We start from the raw sequence: 25,148 nt of genomic DNA on the forward strand, positions 1-25,148 counted from the left end.
AAGGCTTTGTGCTTGGTTGGTCTGTTACATGTCATGATCTTGAAACTTTTCAGGCTCTGCCCTTGTAAGGTATAAGATAAGTGGGTGGTATGCTCACAGTGAGTAGCTTGCACTGTAAAGACATTTTAAGCTGACATTTTCATGAATGGTTCCTATTGAAGAGAGAATCTAATTTTAAATACTTTGGATGCACTTAGAACAGAGAGAGAGCTACATTCTGGGCCCCCAGAAACTACTTAGCTAAATAACTGAACACAACAGAGCTTTTGCACACTCCCACAGCAGTTCAGTAATGGACATTGCAGTGGAAACCTTCCAGATTCTCCTCCTAACCATCTAGCTGGCCAACCAGTGTCCTGGCTCCTGCTGTTTTTTACAGCTCCTTTGCTGTATTCTGTGCCTGTATATTTAGATTTCATTGAAAACTTTCTCACTGGATAGCTGCTGACCAAAGTCTGAAACCAGGAAACGGGAAAAGTCTCAGTTATAGAGTTTCAGTGTGGGCATCAGCTGCTTCATTTCTTGTAGTGTTACTTTATTTCTGGTAGTGTTCCCGGGCACTTGCATGAGTAAGGAGAGCTTTGGGGCTGATGTCCTGTTTAGCAATAATCAAGATCCATTGATACCTTTGTAGGCAGCAAAACTATAATTGCCTGGGGTGAAAATAAAAGCTGTGGTTTGACAAGGTCCTGAACTTTGGGGGAAAATGTTGATTTTAGGGCTGGACCTTGTGTTTGGAGATGGGCTGTGGTTAGAATATCAAGTGAGTCCTCACAGCCAATGTTAAGGATGTATATAGCTGATTCTGCTGTGTCCTGGAAAATAACATTGAGTCTTTTTGCCATGATAAATTAGGAAAAGAAGGGTTCCTGATCTGAGGTATCTTGAAGAGCTGTAGTTTCATCATTGCTCCCCTTTATGTTTCCTTTCTGATATTTGGAAACCTGAAGTCTCTAGCATGTTTTGTAAGCTAGATCAGTTATGGCCTCCTGGCCTTTCTGGTGAAAAATGTGACCATTTCTACAGTCAGTCCTGATTTCTGTTTGCTCTGTGGCTGGAAGACTAGAGAGCGATGTTCTTAAGCTTCCTTTTGTGCCCATCTTCACTTCTTATTGGGCTGAAGTGCCAGGCCTGCCAGTGCCTCTGCTGTGAAGAGTGTGTCAGCATCTTCTCTGTGTCTGATGTACCTGCTAAAGAGGCACAGCTCCCTAGTCATAAACATTTGTTGTCAGCATGCGAATTGTGGCCAAAACTGTTTCTTTCTTTCTTTCTTTCTTTTCTTTTTCTTTTCGCCCCAGTTCTGTTTTCATGTATATGTTGTTCTGGGTCTCCTGGCCTTTCCTGGTAGGTTTGAAAAGTTCCCATCAAGTGTGGAGTTATCAATGGGGTTAGTGTGTTGGACAGGAAATGATGTCTCAATCAGGGAGTGAGTCCTGAAAGGTCCCATTGATAAGTGCAAGGGGGCCTAGCCAGTGGAAAACTCTCGCTTGTATAACGCTTCTCCCCCCACGAGAAAATACGACAAGAAAGTAACAAAATTCCCTTCCTTAACCCTTTTCCCTCCCAGGGATCTCTGTCAGGGCCAACACTGCATGAGCAGTGACAGCCCTCTGCAACAGCCTCTTTAGCTCTTGCAGCATGAGGCGCTCAGTTACAGAAACTGAGGTCTTCACTTAAGGTTTCCATGGCCTTGTCATGTTTCTGTGAGCATATCACTGTGTCCATCTGTGCCTCAGTTTCCCACCTTTAAGATGTAGACAAGTCCCTGTGTGCTCAGGCTACCATAAGGTGCTTTTGAACTCCCAGAAGTGATAGGTGATTCCCCCTCCATTTCCTCCTGTTACTTTTTCTGGATTTTTGTTTATGTCTGAACATCTCTTAGGTGATGCAAAGGAAACTGCTTTGAGTCTTGAATACCAGCTTGTGTTTACAGCTCTAACGAAGCCTGCAAAGAGAGTTGGAAAAGGAAATGAATGTTAGGGCCCTTGGGGTAAGCCTTGCATTTTGTGAAACTTACGGCTTGATCTTCAGTGATTCTTGCTCAAATGCAAATTTGCTGCAGGTCAGGGGATAACTTGTGCTTTCCAGGTTTTTGGAGAAACCTCGAACTTCACTGGTTGAACCTGGGTTTGGCAGCCTGATACCATTAGTGATAATGTGGCCTTAGCATAATCAATCTACTTTGACAATGTCCCCCATGTGGCCCTTCCAGCAAAAAATTAAGTAAATGCTTAGGGAGTAATGCTCAGCCAATTCACGGGCATCACTCATGTCCAAAACAGCTGGAATCCACAGGTCTCTGCCAACTCCACTTGCCCTGCTGTGTCAACGACAGAGCTGCACTTCAGGACTTCCAAAGCGTGCATGTGTCTCATTTGCTCTTGACTAGAACTGGAGGAATAAGGGCTGACCTGTAGCGACTTAATCAGGGCTGAAATGCCTTGTGTTGACAGTGACACTGGATAGGACCCATGGGGAAACCCAGGGGGCTGCCCAGAAGCAAGGGAGGAATACAGATAATTAATTTCACTACTTCATTTTCATGTTGCTTTAAAAAAGAGCCCACCCTTCCCTAAACGGCTGTGGGAAGTGGCTCAGTGGTTTTGAGAGCTCTAGCATTTCTTGATACTGAGCTTTTTGAAATACTTCCTTGCAAATTCTCTTAGGCACTGCAGGCAGTAAGAGGCTGCTGTGTCCCAAAGATTCAAATCTCAGAAGTGTTTGGTTGTGCTATTTCAGCAGCACATATGCTTGAATTGGGAGTCAGGTTGTTTTTAAGATGAGGAATAAGGCAGTGTGACTGGACATACCATGGGATTTGTTTGCCCCACAAAGATGTGAGAAGTACAACAAACAGAACCCAAAGCAACAAACCAAGTGTCAGCCCTGTGCTGCTTCAGTGAGGCTGGATATCTATAAATACATGTTTTAAATTAAATCAGGGCATTCCCGCATCCTTTAATTGTGCAGCCAAGTCACATCTGCTCCTGAGCATGGGTCAAATGATGGCAGCAGAATACACGTGGGTGCCAATGTTTCAATAAATAGGATTGAAAAGATTGAATTAACTGTGCATCAATGAAAGCATCACTATAAATTGCTTGCCAAGTCCAGTTATCTGTTGTTTTTCACCCTGGGGAGACATTTGCACCTGAGCACCATGTGGGGTCAAAGCTACCTCCTAATGTGATATTTTAAATGCCACTTTCTTTCGCTTGCCTGCAGTGCAGAACAGAGGAGCGTGAGGAGAGTGATGTAAACATCGCCCGTTGGAAGTGCTGTCCCTCGAGACAGGCTGGTGGCTCACTGAGGCAGATTCCCTGCATGCTGTTTGAGGTCTCCCATCATTGCTGATGGATTTTCTGGTGGTGATTGCAGAATCCTGTCCTGAGGTGATAGTTCAGCAATGCTCCTGTTGTCCCTGAAGGAGCTGAGAAAGGACACTGTTTTATTGGGATAGCAGAGAAAATTCCTGGCATTTCCACCATGCAATAAAAGACATCTATAGATATAAGGCCCACGTTGTTCTTGCTGTAAAGTGCTTTTGGAGGCTGTTAGCAGGATAGGGATTTGCATTTGAGTGTGTGCATAAATAATTACCCAAAACAGAAGGTGGAAAAGTGCAGGGATGCAGCCAGCTCACTCTGCCATGGCTGTGCTTGCCCATGAAAAGCAACCACAAAGTTTGCAGGTGGCAAGTATGAAGGGTGGGTCTTTCCCCACTCCCCATATCCCCCTCCCAGTTGCTCAGTAGCACCTTGCGTTTTTTATAGCTATTATGACCCCCGCTGGGTGGTGCCCCCCCACTAAGAAACCTTCTTCTCAGCAAAGGGAGCAGGGAAAATTGGACAGGTTCCTCGTGTCTTAGCTTCAATCAACAGCAGCTCATCTGCTGCATTTTATTCAGTGACTCCAAATGTTCTGGTGTGATTTCATGCCTGTGTTACTCAGTGCCTCCAGTCAGAGTATGAACAGGACCAGCACCTCAGCAGAGGGACCAAACCCTATGTTCCATGAGGATGGCTGGCTCTCTCTGTGCAGAGCTGGGGGAGGATCCTTTCTCACAATGGTGAAATACAGCTTTCTCCAAGGGAAAACACTGGAGCTTATGCAGCATGTCATAGTCCCACATTGTGTTCCTGGTTGAACAAGAGGCAAATGACATCCCTGCCGGAGCCTCAGCAGGAATGTTAGGTGGGCAGATCGAAGTTTCTCCACACAATGACCTACACAGATGTTTTGGCTTCAAGGAGATATCTGAAATGTCACAATTTTGAAAAGGCAAATAAACAAAGCTCCATTCAAGCACTGGCTTTGTGTGTTAGCACAAAATTATCTGCCTGATGTGGTCTGCTGATCTAAGCGGGTTTTCTTCAAAGTGGCACAGAAAGAGAACCTCACTAGCAGCCAATTAGAACACTAAAAAAATAAAGAATATCGAGGATTTTATTAGGAAGAGGAAAGAGATGTAAGTTGTCTTCAGGGTGATGATAAAACATGAAGAGCTTCTTGTTATTGCTGGGGTCATCCTGATTGTTTATGGTGCTATAATGGAGTAACTGAACATTGAAGATGGCATTAAACAAAAACAGTACTATAAAAAACAGTAATTGCAGTCTCTATATCTCCTTTTCTTACTCAGACTGGAGTCCATCTGAATGCTGCTGCTATTGATTGTTCTGTTACGTGCTTTTCTGTACCAACATCCCTTTTCTGTTACCCCAAGATGTATCAAATAGTGTAATGTCCACTCTCATTCCCAGTTAGGTGGTTGTAACTGTGCCACATGCCTGAGTGCCCTGGGTGTCACCAGGTCACTATGATTTGAAACAGGACCTGGTGGCTTTGGAACACAGGCTTTCTGGTGCAGAGCAAAGGGGGAATCAGTACAGGGTATCTGCAGGGTAGGTGCCTGATGCAGTTCTGATGGAACTGTGTATATTCACTGCCATTAGTTAATTTGGGTTAATTGCCCAAGTGGAGACCTACAGCCCTAATTCTAATGGTCCAGTGGAGTCTAACTCAGTAATGACTGTTTTTGAAGGACCCGTAATATTTCATGTTGTAATGTTCATGCTTTTAGCTCTGCAGGAGTGGTGAATGGACAAGCTCAAGCATGCACTAAATTTGTCAGTGGTGAAGAGTGTAGGTAAGAATGCAATGGGGTAAGTGTGCTCCTGCATTTGCAAATGCTGACTCCTAACCCTCAACTCACCAGGCCTTTTTAGCAGGATGAGTGGAGTCACTTCCTGGTCTTCCCAGCCATCCACAGGGTCACTCTGTGATGTGTGACACTCTTCTATAGATGCCACCCTGCACATGGCTCCTGGCTGACACTGTGGGAAGGGAAGGAGGGCTGGTGTTGTGGCTCCATGCATGATGCAGCTTGCCCCTGTCACAGCGTGGGAGGTTTGCGTTAAAAGGATTCCCAGGGAGTGTTTCTGTTGGGCTACATGTGTGCGTCTGAGGGTGCGTAAGGAAACAGGCAGGAAAGCTGGAGGAGACAGTGAGGTTGAATAGGGCAGGGGAGGAGGTAGGGAGGAACATTATGGCAGAGGGTTGCTGCATTAAGCTGTGGTACAAGTGCACAGTGAAACATAAGGCAAAGGGGAAGAAACAGGTGGATGCAAAAAAACAGATTTCCAGGAGGAGTCCTGCGCTGCCATCTATGATGGCTGACTGTGCCTCCCATGTTTTGGCAGCTGAGCTGGAGCTCCTGGTGCAGCTGTGCTTGCAAGAGTTGACTCTTAGTAGCAGGGACCCCTCGATGGCTGCCCTCAGAAAAATAGCCCAGTGGCAAATATGTGGCAGGGCTTGCTGTGGGAATTGAGATGCCCCTGGGAAAATTAATAGCTGATATGGTTATTGAGCTGGTAATAGTTGTCTCTGCTGATTTAAAGGCTATTTAAATACTGTTTGTCCTTCTAGCCGTCAGTCAGTACCTTAGGATACCAGTTGGCTCGGGGCAGTATCTTTGTGTTCGATGAATAAATGGAATTGTTTATAATTCTTATTTCCATCATTATTTAAATGTTTGCTTGGCAAAACAATCTGTTCAGCTTCCAGTATTTGTTTTCAAAGAGACTTTACACATCAGACAAAGATGAGGTCCATGATGGGCAAATGGCAAAGTGCTTGCCAAGCTACAGTAGCGGTGCATTCAATGAACACGGTGAATAACCTGCAGTTGAGATGACCCAGCCTATAGGAACTCCCTTGTGAACTTCTGCACTTAGGTGCTGTTGAGGCATAAATCTGACACTTCAGTCTTACCCCTGTGCTGCAGCATGGAAATCTTTTGCATGGTGGCTATGGGGCAATATTGGGTGCTCAGCACTAATCCAATACTCTCCCTTGCGTGCCCCATGTTCAGGTCTGGCCTAGAAAGTGATGTGGTGGCTTGTGGTAGCTTAGCCAGCTCCTCAGGGTGGGACAGCAGCAAGGCAAGAACAGAGGTGATATCCACACCACTATGTCTCAGGGGTCTGAGGATGCAATAGAAGTGCCCTCTTCTAGTGATAGGGAGTGGATTTTGCTATCAAAGGATGAAGGTTTTTCTTTTCTCTGGGAGCTGCTGAGGGGCAGAGATGAGTCTCCCAGTGGTGCCATCATAACTTCTCACTATGCAGAGAAAGTTTTTTAATACCAGAAACACCCACAAGAGTCTTACGTGTTCTGGACAAAGTGGCAGAGCGGTTCTGGTTGGGTGGTTGTCCTGACCCTACCGTGGAATGGGAATCTCTCAAAGCTGTGTCTCTGACAGCTGTGTCCTCCTCCATTCCCTTCCTTCTCATGGCCAGGGTCTAGGACTGCACCATGGCATCAGTGAGAGCGATGAATGATGTTTGGGTCGTCACACCACATGAACATTGTTCCATACAATGCTGATATTCTCCTGGATGTCGACAAGTACTTATTTCCCTGGCATTCATATCCTGCCTGTGGAATCAGTAGTATTTAAACATTTCATTGCACAATCAAGAAGCTTTCCCCTTATCTAACACAGATTAAATGCTAACTCACTTCTAGGGTCTTACAGGAGCACAACATCGAGTGGCAGGCTGTTTTAAAGATTAATTTTTCCTGCTATCATTGTGTTGTCTTTGTGCTGTGCTACCACAACCTCAGCTGTTACAGAGGGGCTGCACAGTTAATGATCTGCTCTGACTGCCGAAGGGAATTCATCCTCTACACTGATTTCCTGCCTTTTGCAGCCTCTGAGCAAAAGTTCAGCACTGGCAGATCTTTGTTAGCATTCAATTTGTAGCTCTTCTTTAGGCATGCTCCTGATCCTAGAAGTAAAACAAAGTTTAATTAAGCTCCAGGCTTTACATGTAGTTAGACAAATGAGTAGTAGCGGGTTGTTGGGTTTTTTAATTTGCATTTGGTTTTTGGTTTTTTGAAGTGTTTTTTAGAAATATCGGGAGCAGTGCCTGGACAGTGTGTGAGCCATGGTGGGCAGTGGAAATTGCTTTGGAAATTGCTGCCCCTCAAGATGCTAAGGCTTGGGTTTTAGTCTGCACCCTTTGATGAGGCTTGGATTGCACATTCAGTGCCCTGTGAATCTCACCAGCCAGAGGAGAGTGTGAAGTCCATCTCCAAGGTGTGTGATCATGCCAGGATGGCAATGACTTATGAGTGAGAGCTCATAAAGCAGATTCCCTGAGAGGCCCAATCTCCACAACAGTGGCTGTGGAAACTGTCCTGGTTAGCAGTCCCCAGCAATCGGACTGGAGCTTTCCCTGACAGAGCTACGGATACAGTCAGGAAAATCTCAGAAATGAGTGGCAGAGCTCTGCAATGGTGAGCTCTCACTGCTTATAAAGAGCCCAGTGAGGTGTGTTTTGTGGAAGGTGTATGGACTTTACGAGTATGAGAGAAGCCTGTTCTAAAGGCTCTCTGCCCTAAGCTTGCATAAGATTTGGAAAAGGTTTGTGAAGGTTCAGCTGTGATGCCAGTTCTTGGTTCAGCTTCCCTCTCCAGTTCAAAGCTGATGGCTGAAACATGATGCCACTTTGACCAAATGCACATGTATTCATGCGATAGTATTTTTAGACTGAAAAAGCCTCTGTGGGTATTATTTGCAAGCTAAACTAAATTGCTTTATGTGCTTTTTGCGTGCATGCATTTTTTATGAACTACCTAGAAAGAGTTTAACTTGGGTGGGTTTGTCCAACCCAAGAACCTCAAGGGAGTGCTGCAGAACTGTAATGGATAGCAGATTTCTCAGTAGATGAATTTGCCATGTCTGGAGTAGTAATCTGATTTATAAAGAATTAAAACCATTCTGTTGGGGAACAGGAAGGTTATCTTATGCTCTAATATCAGATACTCTGCATCTACCAATTGAACTACACAAGCTTGTTACCTGCAAATATCCTTCATAATCCTTGAAGAATATCAAACTCCACTTACGGACCTCTAGCAGGCACAGAAAAGAGTGAAATTGGTCAAAAGGGCTATTTGCTGGAATTATTCCCTGCTTTCTAGAGGTTTGGTTTGTGTAAGTTGTTCTTGTTATCAGTACCTACACTCCCCACCTACCACTGACGTGGAGGCTGGGAGGATGGTAGGGACTCTGTGGTGTGGGAAGGTCTCTCCTGGATACAGCCGCAGAGAGGAAAAGCAACAAGTTTTTCCAAATGAACTGAGACAATTTACTTCAGCTGAGGAAGATTCAGACCTATTTTCATAACTGTTGGTTACTTTATGTGTTAAAAATCAAATGTATCAGGAGCATTAGTTCCTGCAAGGTTATAGAGCTAATGGAAATCTAAAACCATGCCTGAAATTGCCAAAAATTCTGAACCATGATGGAAAATTTTGGTATTGGGCCCAGACCTGCTGGTTTTGTGCCTGGACAGTATCTCATACAAGGGATTATGCAGAATAATGATAAAATTGGGCTGAAAGCTTTTTTTCATCAGAGCATGTCAAGGCTCAACTTATACCTCCTGTGTTATCCCCCCTCCATCTCCATTATGCTGGTTTTGGAAGCTCTCATCATATCCCATTAGGTCTCCACAGCAGGATTTAAAGCTCAGCCTTGGGAGCAGCCCACTTGTTTGTTAACCTTGTTCCAGGTTTTGTTTGCTGGAACAATAAAACATAGGGGAGCAGTTTGGCTGTAGGACTGGCCCCAGCCAAAGCTACAGCTCTCAGGCTGCTGGCCTCACACAGGCAGCAAATTCCCCAAGTGCTGCTTTATTAGCATATTTCCTCTTTTCAGAGATCAAGATCAGCCTTTTTATTTTTTTTCTGGAATATCTGTGAGAAAGTTAAATTCCTTGGCTGGATTTTTCCGTGGCCTTTCTTCCCCGAAACACTCAAGCCCAAAAGTTCAGGCATGACAGTTCCACCCTCTCCGCTACGTTGCCGCTCTTCCCTAATCGTACTCAGCTTTTAATTATTTATACTGCAGGAAAATCGCACGGGGTTCACACCCCCAGCCCTGAAACACAATTCCGCTTTTGTGCAGGGAATACAATCCTTCACTTTCATTAAGTGTGCAGAGAACAAGATGAGAAGTGCCTGTTGTGTTCGCATCCCTTGGCTCATGATGAGAAGAGCTGGTTGTTTTCACAAACGTCCTAAATAGCCCTGCAAGGGTTATGTGGAGTTTATTTACATTATTGCATTTAAGTGCAAATAGAAAATCGCCCAGACATAATGGAAAGTTTATGCAGGGCTCTGTCAGGGCTCTTTTCTCTGTCACCTCACCCCTCCTGGCTTTCTGCTCTTACAGACTCAGATGTGGGAAGGCCATGTCTGGAAGGAGCCAGTAGCTCTTGGTCCTGTCACACCAGAGTTTGTCTACAGGACACAGAAAAGCATCAACTGGCACCTCTTCCACTGTGGACTGTGCACAGTCCTGGCTGCCACAGGGAAGGCTTGTGATCAGGCTCACCTGAGACTGATTTATGAGCACTGGGTGCTATTTGCTTCTTCCCTGTAGCACCTGAATCCTTTTCATCATCAGTGCACTGTGTGTGAATTTGGGAGTTTGTTTTCCCCTTATTCCCTTCCTGCTTGCCTCAAGTCTAAGCACGGTTCTCCTTTTCTGCAGCCAGAGAGGTTTCCTGTCTCGTGCAAATGCAAGTATTCCCACTGCAGAACTGTCTTCTGCAATTTCCACTTCCCCTCCTTCAGGGGAAGCATTGAAGTGGAGTGGTCAGGGCAGCAAAACCCACAGAGGAACCACAGTGCTGAGCAGATGCTTTATGTAGTCATGCAAAAAGCAAGAATAGTGATGCTCTGGGGGAAGCACAGTGTCCTGCACACTCGTTCCTGGGTGTCCAGTTTGAACAACCTTCAGCTAAGCTGAGGGCTTTACTCTCCAGCTTTTGTTTTCTATTTCAGAGGAGAGGTCTGATCTGTAGGATCTGTGCAGGAAAGGGAGGACTTGAACTCTTAAAGCGTGTCGGATCCCTTGGCACTGCCCTGGCTGGCAACCTGCTGACTCCACACCTGTCACTGAGCATTTACCCACACAGGTGCCCATAACTGAAGTTTTTTGAAGCTACTCCATTTCACTGCTGGGTTAGCGTTTGCTCTTCCCTGTCTGTGCCCAGGAGAAGCATGGCAGAGTTGATGGTCCCTTGGTATGTCTGAGAGAGAAGGGTGCCCTGGGAGCAGTCCACAAGCATTCCTGGGTCCAAGCCCCAGGATATTTATTTTGGGTAGGAGCTGCAGTTATGTAGCAGCTCACGGTTCAGGCCTGCAGCTGTTTCTGATGGTGCGTGTGTGTCCTTGGATATGGGAGTTGTTCAAGTGCATTGGAACCCCGTGAGGGTGCAAAGTCAGCAGAGCAGGGAGTTACAGTCCAGTGAGGAGGTTCACACTTCAGAGTGGAGCAAGTTGTTGATAAGTTCTTGATGGCGGGAGCTGTGAACAAGCTCTCAAAGGACTAAGCAGAGACTCAGAAAAGCACCCTAGTGTGTTTAAGATAATTTCTGTAATTCTGCAGTACAAGCAGAATTGAAGCCATTCATGGGGCATCAGTGTTGATGCAGAGATGCCTCTGATTCACCAGATCAGTGAAGGGCAGATTCTAATTGATTCAGTGGTGCTTTTGCAAACTGAGGTAACATCAGAGCCGTGTGCCTGGATCTTAATGCATTTGTTTTTTTAGAGCTGTGTTAAGAAAACCAGTGAGACTTGCTGAGCTGCTACTTCAGCCAGGTGTTTTGAGAGAGGTGGAGGACAAACTACAAAAACACTGAGAGAGAGAGAGGGGAAAATGCCAAATGGGAAGAAATTGGAAAGCAAACAAGAAAAGGACTAAGTAAAATGATAATAGGGAAAAAATTCTTTCCAAGGACTAAGGTGAGTTTAGTGATCAAAGTTTTGTCTTACAGGGAATACATCTTATCCACCTGGAGCAAAAAATTATTTCACAGGCTTTTCTTTTTGTCTGGCTAATCTCTGGCTTTTAACAGCCCAGTAAGGTGGCATGTTTGGGCCTCTCTGTGGCCTGGGCATCTTTGAAATTCAAGTCCAGGCTTGTTCAGATCACTACAGTGATGTGCTGCTTCTATTTGAACAAAACTGGCACGTGTCTTCCTGGTGAAGAAAATGTGTTGTGGGATGGCACATGGCAAACACCTGCATCCTTGTAAAAAGTTCTGGTTATCTGGTAGGTTTTGTGTGTCGGTGACTTTTAGTGCAGCTTTGCAAAAACCTCTGTAGCCATGTGTGATGCCTGTTGTGTTGCTATGCTGAGGGTTAGGGGGTGCTGGTTACTTACACGTAAGGGTAACATTTAGCATTTGGTGCTTCAGAAGGTGGCAGAGATTCCTTTGCCATTGGGATCTGGGAATAAGGCAGATGGAGTGATAAAGGGTGGTGTGCTCCATGAAGGTGGTCCCTAGTTACCCTGATGTAAAGGGAAAAGTTTGCAAAAGGTGTTTCCAGGGTGGAGAGGAGTCTTACAAAGTTTCAGGTTCATTATGGGCGTGGGACAGCCCTGGATTATACATGAGGGTGCTGTGGGCTGTAGGAGCACTTGGGCTGTCAGTTCCTGCCTGTTGTTGTTAGGAAGCCTCGTGCTGAATCCTGTTCCACTCTTAGGTCAAAATATATTTCATCGCCTTAGTGTGGAAATGTTTTTTGTGTAATTAGGGGCTGGGAGTCTGCGGTGTGGAAGAAGGAGTGGGGAACTTCTGGTGTGGCAGGAAGGTTATCTGGAAATATATACACCCATAAAATGGGGGCTATAATCAGCCCTCCTGGAGAAAGTTTATTCATTAATGTTTGTAAAATGCTTTGAAGTCTTTGGCTGGGAGTCTTTTTAACAGAGCCAAATGTTAGCTTTATTACAGTAGCTAAGCCAGACCTTAATGACCATGTTCCCTTTCCTCCCCCCCGAGCCCCCAGCCATTTCTGACAGGGTTTGGTGAAGAAGTGAAGCATCAGCAGAGTGACCAAAGAGAAGTGAAGTGCTCAGCAGAAATATAAATAGTGCTTTTCTTTCTTGAGATTATGTCCTGGTCCCATGGACTCTTGTGGTCAGGAATGGAATTTGTAGAAGGGATGAGGAGTTTATTTCCAGGCTTGTACCATGTTACTGGAGTTAGTAACTGTTTAGGGTCCCCTTAGTTGGTACTCACTGGTGCCCTTTGAGTGTTTAAAGTCATCCCAGCTCATCTCCATGGGAAGCCACCAGAGCGAGACTGGCACGCTGGAATGGGAGGGAGACCTGGCTGTTGATGGAGCTCATGGCGAGCAGGGGAAGGACTTTGCTGGGGTGAAACAAGGAGGCTCCAGAGGAGGACACAGGGGAGAGCTGCTTTGATGGGCTGCTCATCAGTGGCTGCCTGTAAATGCCCCTTGCTCCACGTCTCTCCATTTCTTACAGCACTGTCTATCCCCTGTTAATAACAGAATAGCATTTGCCTTTTGTTTTTTCTTGACTTCTGGTGTCAGGAGGTGAGACTTGGTGATGGCACTGGTGGCAGCAAGGGTCATTTTTTTTTTCATGTGAAGGAAGTAGAGTGGGTTCTGTTCATGCTGTGTCCCCAGAGTACCTCTGGATGAGATTCCAGCACAGAGGTAAGCAGGTAAATGAATGTCAGGAGTCATGGTGTAAGGACATGTCTCAAAGAATGAGTTACTGTTAAAAAATTGTTGTCTGGACTTGCACTCATTTGCTCTGGGTGGCAACTAGGAACAGCTGATTAGCATGACCTGGTTTGTCATGAGTTCAGACATAGCCTATAACTTCCCCAGCTAGCTCTGACACCCTGGCTTGTGGCATATTCGTTCCTTGGCCTCACACAGGTTAGGCTGGGATGGCTTCTTGCTTTGGGGATTGCATTGCTAATCATTGCCTGAAGATTTGAGGTACCCACACATGCCTTGGTGTGGGGGAGGCTGCTCTGTGCTGGCATGGTGGGTCTCAACTGGGTGAGAAAGGAGATTTCTCCAGGCAGAGCACACTGTGTTGTATGCACCCTGTGGCAAGGATGCTGGAAAGGTGCCTCAGCAAAGCAGAGAAGGGCCAGCATCTTCCCCAGAAACCTGATGTTTCTAATGATCATTCGTCCTTCGAAAGCACCCCCTGATTGTGGCGCTCGCAGCCAAAGACCGACCCAGCCCTTGCCTCTAATCTCGTCCTTCCTCTTACAGTCCAGTCCCTGGAAAGACACAGCTCTCCAAGAAGACATTCCAGGGGGGTTTAATCACTGCACTCACTCCAGCCCTGCTGCGCTTGTGGTCTGAGCACCTGCTGTTTCATTTAATTAGCAACAAATGGGAGCGTGGGTTGGGGGGAAGAGGGAGCAGCACCCTGGTGAAGTATTTGCTGCAATGTAATGTATTTTATTTCGGGTTCGGAATGGAGGCCATGAGGAACATTTTCCAGAGGGCTCCATAAACCACCTCTGTTCACAGGGTGATTATTTGAGGAGGGAGGGGAGTGTGGATTTAAATCGGTGCCGCTAATTTCTGCAAACAACCACATTATTTTTAATTCATACTCCAGACTCCCTCCACCCATGGCTTGATGTTGGGAGCTGTGAATTTTCCACATCATAACAAAGTCCCTCTATAAAAGAGAGCCCTTTAAATATATTTTTAAAAATTGATTTCAAATACATCAGGCTCTCAAGTAAGTCAATATTCAGAATGGAAAACTAACCCTTTCCTTCCCTCGTGTTAATTTGTTTGTATTTCAGTAGCAAATACCAGCTTTGAACAGAGGTACATCTCTGTGGTGTTAGAGGCTAGAAAAGGCATGAGAAGCCACAACCCCTGATTGAATATAAGTTGAAAGACATAATCCCTTTGTTCATCGTGATTAGTTAAGCTTGGGAGCTCTCTTGAGATAAATGCGTTACATTGCCAGCAGCATTTTACCTGTGTAGGGAAGGGAGATGGGGCAACTGGGAAGAGAGACTTCAGGATTGTGTCACTTGTGCTGGACACTGGCTGTGTCCCTGCCTTTGGGAGATCAGCAGCCAGAGCTTGGTGCAGGGAAGGTTACAGTCACTGCTTCCATGTGCTCCAGCCCGCCAGCACGGGGGGCTGTTTTTCTCCATGGGGGTGACGAGTGTTGTCTCATACTTCTGCTGGTGCAAACTGTAGTTCCTAGTCTAAAGGCACATAATATGTATTGGCCTTCTGTGTAATTTTCTTAGGGTGGTTTCTTGCATAAGAGCTGCAAGAAAGAACACTGTATTTTTTTCCCTGCCCTGACTAAAGCAGAAGAGCTGGGTTTTAGAGATTTTTGCTTTGGATTCCCTGTTCTGAAAGAGCATTCATCTCCCATGGATTTTGAGAGGATAAATTAATTTGTGGCTGTTAGGTATCCAGATGCAGCGGTGACTGCAGTCGTGTCGAAACTCAGACTGATCATTTTGTTCTCACGTGGAGTTTTAGATTCAGTCCTGGAAATTGGGTTCTGATCCAAGGACAGTAAAAGTTAACAGAAAATTCTCATCTTGTGAGACTGTCATAATCTTGAACACCAGAAATATGGACATTCTTGCTTTATGTCCATCCTACAGGCATTCAGTATTAGGATAGAGTATTTCAGTTGAAAGGGACATAAAATGACAATGTAGTGGAGCTGCCTGAGCACTTTGGGCTAACCAAAAGTTAAAGCAAGTTAATGGCATTGTTAATGGCCTCTTAAATACTGAGGAACTTGGGGCATACCTACCACTCCTAGGTAGCCAGTTCCAGTGTTTGATCACCTCTCTATTAAAGAATATAAGCCAGTTTGTAGTTTGCTGCAAACTACCTAATCCTTGTATACTCACTGCTGTGAGTGAGCTCTATACTCACTGGCACCATAATAGCTCCTGGAGGCTTACCAGTTGGGAGATAAGTGTAAGAGAGGTTTCCCTGGGAAGGGAATTTGGTTGTGCCTGAAAATTCAGTGGCATCATGAAGAAAAGTTGCCTTTGCGTAAAGTACCAAGGCATGGAAAAGGGAGACTCTGCATCCCAGAAATCACTGATTTTGCAGAAATTGGCTCTTTCTCTTGCTTTTTGGAGTATTTTCATTGTTTTTTCATCTGCTTGCAGGCACACAGGGCACCTGCAAGTGTACTGGAACTGTCAGACTCCTGCAAATCAGCATTCTGCTGAGAATCAACCCCATAAGCCCCCAGCAGTATCTTTTCCTCATCTTAGTTTTTCCTTCTTTCTCTATGTTCCTATCTGATGATAGAAATAGGTTCTTTCTGCATGGTTCAAATATGGAAGCAATACCTCGAGGGACACATTCAGAGTCAGAATATAAAGTCTGGAGTTCTTTTTCTACCTTTGACATTTGAGAGATGCTTTTAAGTAGATGAGATACTATTACAGTGTCAGCCCATCTGTCAGCAGGAGCATTGATGTATGAATCCTATTCCTTTGCTCAGTTTTAACAGAAGGGCAAGTGAAGCTGTCTGGTGGTTTGCCTTGTTGCATGCCTCAGTATGGCTGAGAAGGGAAATTTGTTTTCATTTTCAAGGCTCTGTTGTGCTTGCAGTGTTTAATGCTGTTCAATTCCACATCCAGGCAAGGGGATCACCTTCTCAAGCTGCTCTTGCAATTCAATTCCTCTTGTAATGGAGAACAGCCCCTTTGCCTGCCCCTTCACCTGCTGGCGCTTGCTTTCGAAACATGAGCATCTTCTTCCAGCTTCAAATCCTTCTCCAGGTTGATACTAATCTTCAAGGTTCAAAGCAGGGGTGAGATTTCAAAGTTTCCTTAACCACATTGGATCTGCAGTCAGGCTGTGTTGAAAGCCTATGTGTTGAAGCTCATATAATCACATCTCTGCACCTGTTTGGGTGGAGAAAACTTCTTCTGAGTTTTATTTCTGTTGTTCTTAAGCCACTCTCATTTTTTTCCGTTTCTGGCCAGTGTGATGTTCTCCTGCATCTGACCTCATGGAGAGACGTGCACCAGCCCCAGATGAAGGGCTAGAAACAATTGTCTGCACCTGGCTGAAGAAAATAGGTTATTTGTGTGTATGTGTGTGTCTGGTAGTGCAATTTATTTGTTCAGTTACTTGAGCCAAGGTTTCCCCCCAAAGGAAGCCCTAATTAAGCATGATACCTTTCATCTGCATTGCTGGCAAAGAGCAGCTTGCTGTGCTGGCCATGGGAGTGTAGTTGCTGCCCTCCCATGCCTTTTCTCTCTGTGTTTGATAATGAAGGAAGGTTAGCAGTAGCTGTGCTTCCACGAGGGTGATGTCTTGCTTTCTGATGGAAAACAGACCATTCTGTGCTCTGAAATTTTTCTAACTCTCAGTAAGGTGATATGTGGAACCTAAATTGTGAAGCTGCTTATGTCCTGGTAGAAAGCAATTGATGTGTCATTCCTCCTCCCACCTCCTCCTCTCTTCAATTCTTTCTTGTTTTGGTGGGGTTTTTTGTTTGTTTCTTTGGGGTTTTGTTTGTTTGTGTTTTGTTTATTTGTTTTTTAAAATTTATTTAATAAAACTTTTAGTGCTAGGTTCTGCAGATGGCAGGTGCAGTGGCAGCTCTCTAGACCTGATCGCTTACAGCCATAACGCTGAGGTGCTAAAGGCAGATCAGATACAGAACCCTACAGAGAACACAAGAACCATGTGGCCTTACAAAACCAGCAGCCAGCTCTGATACTGCAATGCCATCACACAGCTTGACTGCTGCTCATAAGGGAATTTCAGGGCCTGGATGTGGCCTGAATCTCTTTTGATGCAAGTTACTCTCTTCCTGGATGTTTTCTGTCCAACACCATTATCATGTGATTTTGGGGAGAGTCTGTGAAATGTTAATTCCCCACCTGAGCCAGGGGCTAGGGCAGAAGAGAGCTGTGTGATACCTGCAGCTTGTTGGTTAGACTTGGACTTTCCAACACATTTTGTGAGGATGTTTCCACAATCTGGGCATCCTTCTGATGTCTCTTTATTGTGGCTTTGTGTGGTGGAGAGTAGGACAGAATAGACAAGTGCAAATCCACAGGGAGGATCAGAAATAGCCCTGGATGCCTGCACAGTGCCCAGCAGGGCACAAATGACTGTCATGCTTGTTTGCCCTGTCTGTCTGCCCCATCCAGCTTCTAAACCTAATCACAAGACGTGGAAAGGCATAGAAATCTGCATCCTCAATGTTCTTGTCCTGGATGGACATCAGCCTGACCATCAAAGCAGTTTCTTCGCCTCAGAAATGTTTGGGAAGGAGCTGCTGGATGGGATGAGCTGTTGTGGCTGTCGATTTCCTACAACTTGGTTTCCCCATCACCCTTTCCTTGCATCACCCAAGCATATCTTGCATCATATAACTGGTGTGTATCGTTCAGCTGGCCACAGTGGATTACATGTGTGGCCAGGCAGGCTGGAGAACACTTGTGTTTTCGTTTTACAACCGAGTACGTGCCTAGTTATGTACAGACTGTTTCTGGCACTGCACTGCTCCTCATGTCGTTGGAAGAGCGTCTGCCAGAGGAGAACAGCCTTGGATGCTCACTGGCAAGGTGGACATGTAGCTAACTGCCTATAGAGAAATGGGTGCTGGTGTTCAACTCATGTGGCTCTGCAGTTACCCTTGGCTTAAAGCTCGGGAAGCTGCTGCCCTGACAGGGACACACACAGCAGCTCTGGCTTTCAAGGCAGCCCTGTGCTGCCTGTGGTAGGTAACAGTGTACTGGGTACCTCTTGCACCTGGTACTGCTGACCGTGGTCTCACTGTCAGCTCTTGCAAATGCCACCAGGCAGGGATACAGGCTGGAAACCTCCTGATGGGAGGATGGAGCTGGAAGGAGTCCCTCTCCTCCTGGATACAAGCATCTGATTCCATGTGCTATTTGTCCCTCACAACTTGTAGCAGTTTTATCATTTGCAAGTTTGGAAAAGTCACAGCCCCAACAGTATTTCTTGACAATGTGCCTGCACCACTTAAAAGCTACTAAGATTAAAAAAGACCAAAATAACCCCCTCTGTTGTCAAAGACCTCCATCAATGCTTTTAATACCCTGCCAAATATTACATGTGATTAGTTGGTATAATCCACAGAATACCATCTGGTCCACAAGCAACGTGTCCGGAGATGGATGACTATTATCTGAATGAAAATCCTGGAGTAACACTGAAGCATGTGGAGTGTAACACGGAGGCCCTGTAAACACTTGGAGTGCCCACCCAGCACTGAGCAACACACGTGCAGCCGCCGTGGCCGCCGGCCAAACCAGTCTACTTTCCCAGGGTTTGCTTTCATTCTCAATTAAATTAACAAAGCTCCTCAGGCAGACTTGTACTTACAAAAATAAGGTTCCAGTCCCAGCCTCCCTTCTTAGGGTTCTGGGTCGTGTTTGTCCTGCAGGATATGTTGTCCCTCCTTCCAGTGCAGTCTTGTGTCATGGTTTGGTCCATCTACAAGGCCCTTTGGGACAGCTCTGCAGGTCCCCTGGGATCCTCCTTCTGGCATGGGCTTTATGAACTCAGACGACCCCCAGATTCCCCTTTCATTTTTAAAGGGAGAATGTTGTCCATGCTGCATGTTGGGGCAGGGATTGGAAGGAGCTGTCGTGGGTTTGAATGTGCAGCAAAGGTGTCTGTGTTGTGTGGTTGTGCTAATGATGGGATGTCTCATTAAAACAGCTTTTCTGATACCCTTAGACTTTGCCTCCCCTGCCTAGAAATAAATCTACAGAGAAAAAACAGTCTCTGAGATGCCATTGCAGTAGGCGCTGATAAGGACAGATTGTTGCAAGCCTAGGTTTGTTCTTACATTGTATTCTAGCATGTAAATACTTTCCTTCCTGCATTGCAAGCCCGACTTAGCAACCAATGCTTGAAGTCTGTCCGTCCTATACACTGAACACCTTTGCTGTCCCTATGTGAGCGTCCCGGGGAGATGCCGGCACGGCACCTGAGGCTGGGCAGTGCCTGAGCTGAAGGGCCCATGCTGGGCTGGCAGCTGGCTCTGAACCGTTGGAAACCACCTGTCCTGCTTGCTTACCTCCCTGGAGGCCTGGAGCAAGGTATCTGTTACATGTGCAGCTCTCTCTGCCTGCTCAGGTGGTGGGATTTGTTGTCTGTACTCCTTTCTAAATCCGTCCAAAGGCGAGATACACATGTGTTTGGAACCAGATACGCAGGCAAAACATCTTGGGGTTTGGAGGTAGGGAGAAAGGGAGAAAAGAAGACAAAGCAGTCTCTTCCCAGCATGGAGTTAAAACCTGTGGTTGTGTTGTGCTTGGCACAGTTTCTTCATTGTACTGAGCTGGGCAGTTGCTCTCCCCTTCTCCCCAGAGCTACAAGAAGTGTCCTATGGAGATGAGTAGATACCATTTCAGATGGAGTTTCTGAAGTAAAATGTGCCATTGTGTTCAGAGCTATTGTTTCTGTTTTCAATATTGAAGTTACTCATGGTTTCCAGGGGACAATATATCAAGCAGAGCTAACAGACTGTAGAGAAGATGTAGATTATGAAAACAGGGATTAAGTTTCATACATTAGGAGCTAAAATCTCATCTCTCTCACAGCAGTGTAAGCAGGGGAGAGTCTTGCAGACTCGCAAAACTCTACCAATTTAAGTAAGGGTGTGTTTTTAACAAGGTTTAGTTAAAACCATGGTCACCACTGTGTGAGCAACAGAAAACTCTCTAAGGATATATTCTATGGGTGCAAGTTCAATGGCCATCCCGTGTATAAATCAGGTTTCAGAGCATTCCTGTGCCAGACTTTGCACCGGTTCAAACAAAATCAGTTTGGAAAGATGAGATCTGGCTGGCTGAGTAGTCCCTGCCTAAAACACTGATTAAATAATCTCTTACCTTTTTATGAGAGAGGAGTAAGGAAAGATAGAAGAGGGCACTGCATGACAGATGTGGTTCTCCAGCCCTTAACACCCCCATTACTTTTGGGGGCTACCTGAACCCAGGAGGAGTCATACTGGCACACAAGGGGATCTTTAAATGAAGAACCCTCAAGATTCCATCTTGTTGTGGAGCACATCAGGAGTTTTGTTTCCTAGATAATCTGAACAAAACAGAGGCAAAACCAAACCAGCTTGTACATCATGCTGACAATATGTGGTGTTTTGTTTTTGCAAACAGCAAGGGTGCAATTAATAGCAGCACCCTGCTAATGCCCTTATGCTGCTTTTAGGATGCTCCCTCCAGCACCCTGCTTGCAGCTCCAATGCAGTGTTTGACACTGCTGCCAGGTGTTTCTGAAGGACCAGAGGGTTTGAAGCCCCACAGCCTCCCACCAACCCATCCAGCCTTTGTGCTGGGCTGAGCTGCTCCTGCTTGCTCCAATTCAGGGCAGAATTTAGGTACTTGCAGCCTTTGCAATGTGAGGCCTTTAGAGTGACTCAGTAAGGTTAGCGCATGGATAAACCCTAAAATCTCACTGTGGCTACGCTGTATTTCAGTCATTGGCTTGAAAGGCTTGATAAAGAAAGATGGAAGGTAATTATTTTTTAAAATTCCTGGGTGATGTAGGGAGTGGTGATTAATGGAAATGACCTTGGTGCTTTGCTCCCTTTCAGTGAAACTCTTGGAGCTGCCATTGTGTTTAAAACTGGAACTTCTGCTCTGACAGTGCTGTCAGATGCAGTTCTGTTGCTGTCTGAAGGCCAGAGCTTAGTCCCACTCCCCTTGGTGTCCAAGGGCAATTGGCATTATTGCTGCAGTGTCTATCACTGGAGCATGTTGGTCTCTTGATGCTTATGTGCAGTCTGAAGGAACACGTAAAGCTTGTGGGTTTTGTGTGGATAAAAAGTTGCAGGATGTAAGGAAAGATGGTCTTCTGTTGATGTTAGCTCTTCTTCCCAGCCAGGATTTTTACTGTGACCTGCAGCGAGCCTTTTAGGACACGCTGAGGTCATGCAGCCTGAGCACCTGGGCTGGCTCTGGATGTGCCAGCTCTGGAAAAAAAAATGGCAAAATGCTTGCACCCCATCACAAACTTATGAGCCTTTCTCAGAGGTTCAGTGACCTGATGGGGCATGGCATCAACGTGGCTCTGACATCTGTCTGCACGACCCTGCGGTGCCACATAACTGCAGCATTCATCGCTCTGTGCCTCTCTAAAACAGGCATTGTGGTATGGCCTTACTTCCCAGGGATGCTGTTTCGACAAATCCACTGTAGATACCAGAGCAACAGGGGACATATAATCACCATGGACAGATGGAGAAGTATGAAGTAGCCTTTGTCCAAGCATCTTCCAATGTGGTTAAGTTGGATGAGGCCAGTCTAATTAGCGCTTGGGAAAGAAAATGCTTCTGGCAGGAGACTTCAATAGCTGCTCTGTGAAAGGACAGTGTGGGCTTTCTGAGAAGCTCTTCAGGGATGCACCAAGTGCCTCTGTCATCCCAGACCAGCACCTCTGAATGTTTTGCCAGTCTGTGTTAGCCACAAATGCTGGGCTCGTTCTGTGGAGCCTTTAGAGAAAGCTGCATTTCTCTATGAAAAATACCAAATGTCACGGCTGGGAAACAGCATTCCCTGTTTTGATGGATTGTGTTGGGGAAAGATCCCCAGACTCTGCTCCCCACTTCTTCTCCCCGGCTGTATTAGTTGGATACTGAGAGATTTGTAAGATTTCCAAGATTTCTGGTGGAAATTTTCAGACCTGAGAAAGGCATTTTCCCTTTGGGGATTACACCATGCTGTAAATGTCTGTTCTCTTTATTTTATATGCATTTTCTTGCTTTTGTTTGACTTTCTCATGGGTCGCACTATATTTAATTCAGAACATATCCTATAATGCTGTAATTGTCAGGCATGTCAGCCAGTTATACGGATGATTTTTGCTGTAACTTTTTTTCCCTTCAAAATAAAAGGAAAGCAGTTGCTGCTGCTTCTCAGGGATTGAGTTATTGCACTGCTCTTGCACGCTGTGGCATCATGTAACATCGGAAGAGAGCCAGTATCACTGACTGACTGATATAATTATTCCTGTTGCCTTGTGGAACCTGTTACTGCTTTAGGAAGAGATGGAGTTGCACCTCCTTCTGCTGTGGAAGATGTCAGTTATACATGTGAGTGACTAACAGATGGGCTGTACTGTTTCATGTCCTCACCAAAGGATCTTCAAGTCTTTTGCAAACTTTTGCTAGTTGATGTTATGCTCAGGAATAGCTCTGCTCTGGCCAATTTTGAAGAGGTGGGATTTAGGCAGACCTCCTGCTGTCTCGTGTCTGTGAGGGTGAATTGGTTTGTTGTTCCTTCCAGAGGGTGAAATAGAGGAGGAATAAAAAGAAGCTCAGCGTGATGCCCATTCTAGAGGAAATTCTCTAACAGCTGTATCCTGAGGAGGGATCTGCCCCAAGGGCAGCAAGTTCAATCCCTGTCATGCCTGTCCTTCTGTCATTGATCTCAGCAGGTGTGGTCCTGAACTGGAGTAAATCAGGTCCTTCCACTCATATCATGGATGTTGCACTGATTAACCTTAGCAGAAAACCCATCCTGAAATCAAACCATTGAAGGAAGTGATCTTTCTCTAGACCAGTAGATAAAAGGTGAATCTGTGGAGATGGGCTCTCATATTCTCCACTCTCTTGCTTGTTTTCACCTGCTGATATTTAAGTGATGATGCATTACTTGATAGCATGAGATCCATTTTCTGGAAAATGGCTTAAGTGAAAGACCCCCTTGAATGCTCTGGTTAACCAGGGGAATATGCTACAGATGGACAAACCACAAATGAGAAGATATGCAGATCTGAAACCCCCTGATAATACTACTTCTATTTCTTTCTGTCCCGCTGGTTTTAGATGAGTACAGTTCCTCTGAATTCAGTCTCTGACTCCTGCTCTGAGGCATAAGGCTCAGAGCCTTTGATGCAGAGCAGGATCTCTTTTTAAATCTCATGCCACCTACCTGAGATCTGTCTCACATTTTACAGGTGTAAAAGCAGAGACAGGACCAGAGATTTATCCATGGGAAAACTCTGGCAGATGATAGAATTCAAATCAATTCTAGCCATCATTTTCTTGCAGATCACATGGTTTATAATTCAAAATATAGCTGATTATGCTGTAACCATCACTCCTGTCAGTGAGCAGCACAGCTGGTTTTCAGCTTCAAAATGAAAGGAAATTGCTGCAGCTCCTCAGGGTTTTAATTAATAACTCCTATTCTGATATCTTACTTTCCCTTCTCATTTAAACTTTCATTATCTGCCTTAGGGACTTTCAACCTTTTCTGATTTGCAGATGCCCTTAACCCCTCCTGCTGAGGGTGTGAGTTCCATCATCACTAGTTTCAGATCCCTGTAGTATCTTTGCTTTTCTTCCAGTTTCTTTGGCAGACTCTTGGAAGTATGCACACAACCCCATACGTGTATAGATGCCTCCTCTCCTCTTCCTTATCTCCTGTTGGCTGTGGCCCTTTCTTCTAGCTTAGGACTGAGCTCAGATCAGCCTTGTGAGAAGGGATCACCAGGAGCTGGGGTCACCATGTGCCTGATGCCTGACTGGCCACATGTACTTTAATTTAGCCACTGCTGGACTTGAAAAGTAAAGTTATTGTCAGCTTGCCTCATTTCAAATGAAAAATGCATTTTCTGATGAGCACTCGGAAAAAGAGAAGCTAATATGGCTTTCAGTACAGGAAGAGTTGTAGTCTTGGGACCACTTGAGTGACCAAGAGTAAGGTGGCAAACTCACTCAATTTTCTGGGGGCACCTTTCAAAAAAATCTGCTGCTCTTGGTCTCTTGGTTTGATTTTCATTTGCTGTTTCTCTGGGACACAAATAAATTTGACACTGGAAAGGCAGTGAGGCCTCATCTCTCTCTGCAGAAGGTCAGAGTCCATCATTTTACAATGGGGGATATTGTTTCGCTGGCCAAAGTAAGTGATTTGGATGAAAGTCATCCTCGGGGTCTTCGTGTGTTAAAATAAATCTCCCATGATTGCAGTGCTGACCTCCTGTGGAGCTTTGATTTTATCTGTGCACCTGGCAAACCTACATCTACTTGAAAAGGAACCAGAAAGGTTCCACACTGTTAAGAGATTATATGGGTGTCCTCATTTGCTCATTTTAAGAGGTATTGAGAACTTCACTCTTCTGACAGTAGGAGTTAAAAATGCTGCAAGGAAGGAAGGGGAGGAACTAACAGCCCAGCAGGAACCCAGCTAGAGTCTGTGGTGTAAGGCATACATGAAGGTCAGGTAACTGTCTCAGTGGATTAATTTCAGGGAGTTGGATTTGGCTACAAACTTCCAAAACCTCAAGACCAAATGAGGAACAAAGTTCCTGCTGGCAAATGCCACAGGGTCAAGCCACTGAGCAGTTTATATGTTCATGTCCCCTGCACTGGTTCGTTTGTAGCAGAGTAAAAGCCTCTTCTGCTAAAGAGAAGTCACCCTTAGTGTCAGGTGTTGTAAGTCCTTATATCTACAACATAAAGAAATGTTGTTTTATGGAAATTTAACCAAGATGAGTAAAATTTAATAAGTAAATAATTATCAAGGAGATGCTTTGCTTCTTATCCTCAGAGATGCTACTCGTAGCATCCCAAAGGGTGGTTGTTGCTCTTTGTTAAGATTTTTAACCAGGTGTTACCATTACAAGGCAGATGGGGTGGAATCCTATTTTCACAGCAGAACTGATGTGAAGTGACCACAGGTGCCACCAGCTGGCAATTGCTGGGCCCAAACCATTCTTATGAGCAGGAGCGTCCCTTTCTTCACAGCATATTCCTGTTCTTGGGGAAG

General features: G+C 45.4%; 1 protein-coding gene across 3 annotated transcripts in view; it reads left to right on the top strand.

Moving 5' to 3' along the window:
• SH3PXD2A (SH3 and PX domains 2A) overlaps positions 1–25,148 on the top strand; it is a 249,853-nt gene that overhangs the window by 44,605 nt on the left and 180,100 nt on the right. The gene's annotated exons all lie outside the window — the stretch shown is intronic.

This window comes from Neopelma chrysocephalum, unplaced genomic scaffold (genome assembly GCF_003984885.1).
Source record: "Neopelma chrysocephalum unplaced genomic scaffold, ASM398488v2 Primary Assembly neopelma1_85, whole genome shotgun sequence".
Classification (NCBI taxonomy): domain Eukaryota; kingdom Metazoa; phylum Chordata; class Aves; order Passeriformes; family Pipridae; genus Neopelma; species Neopelma chrysocephalum.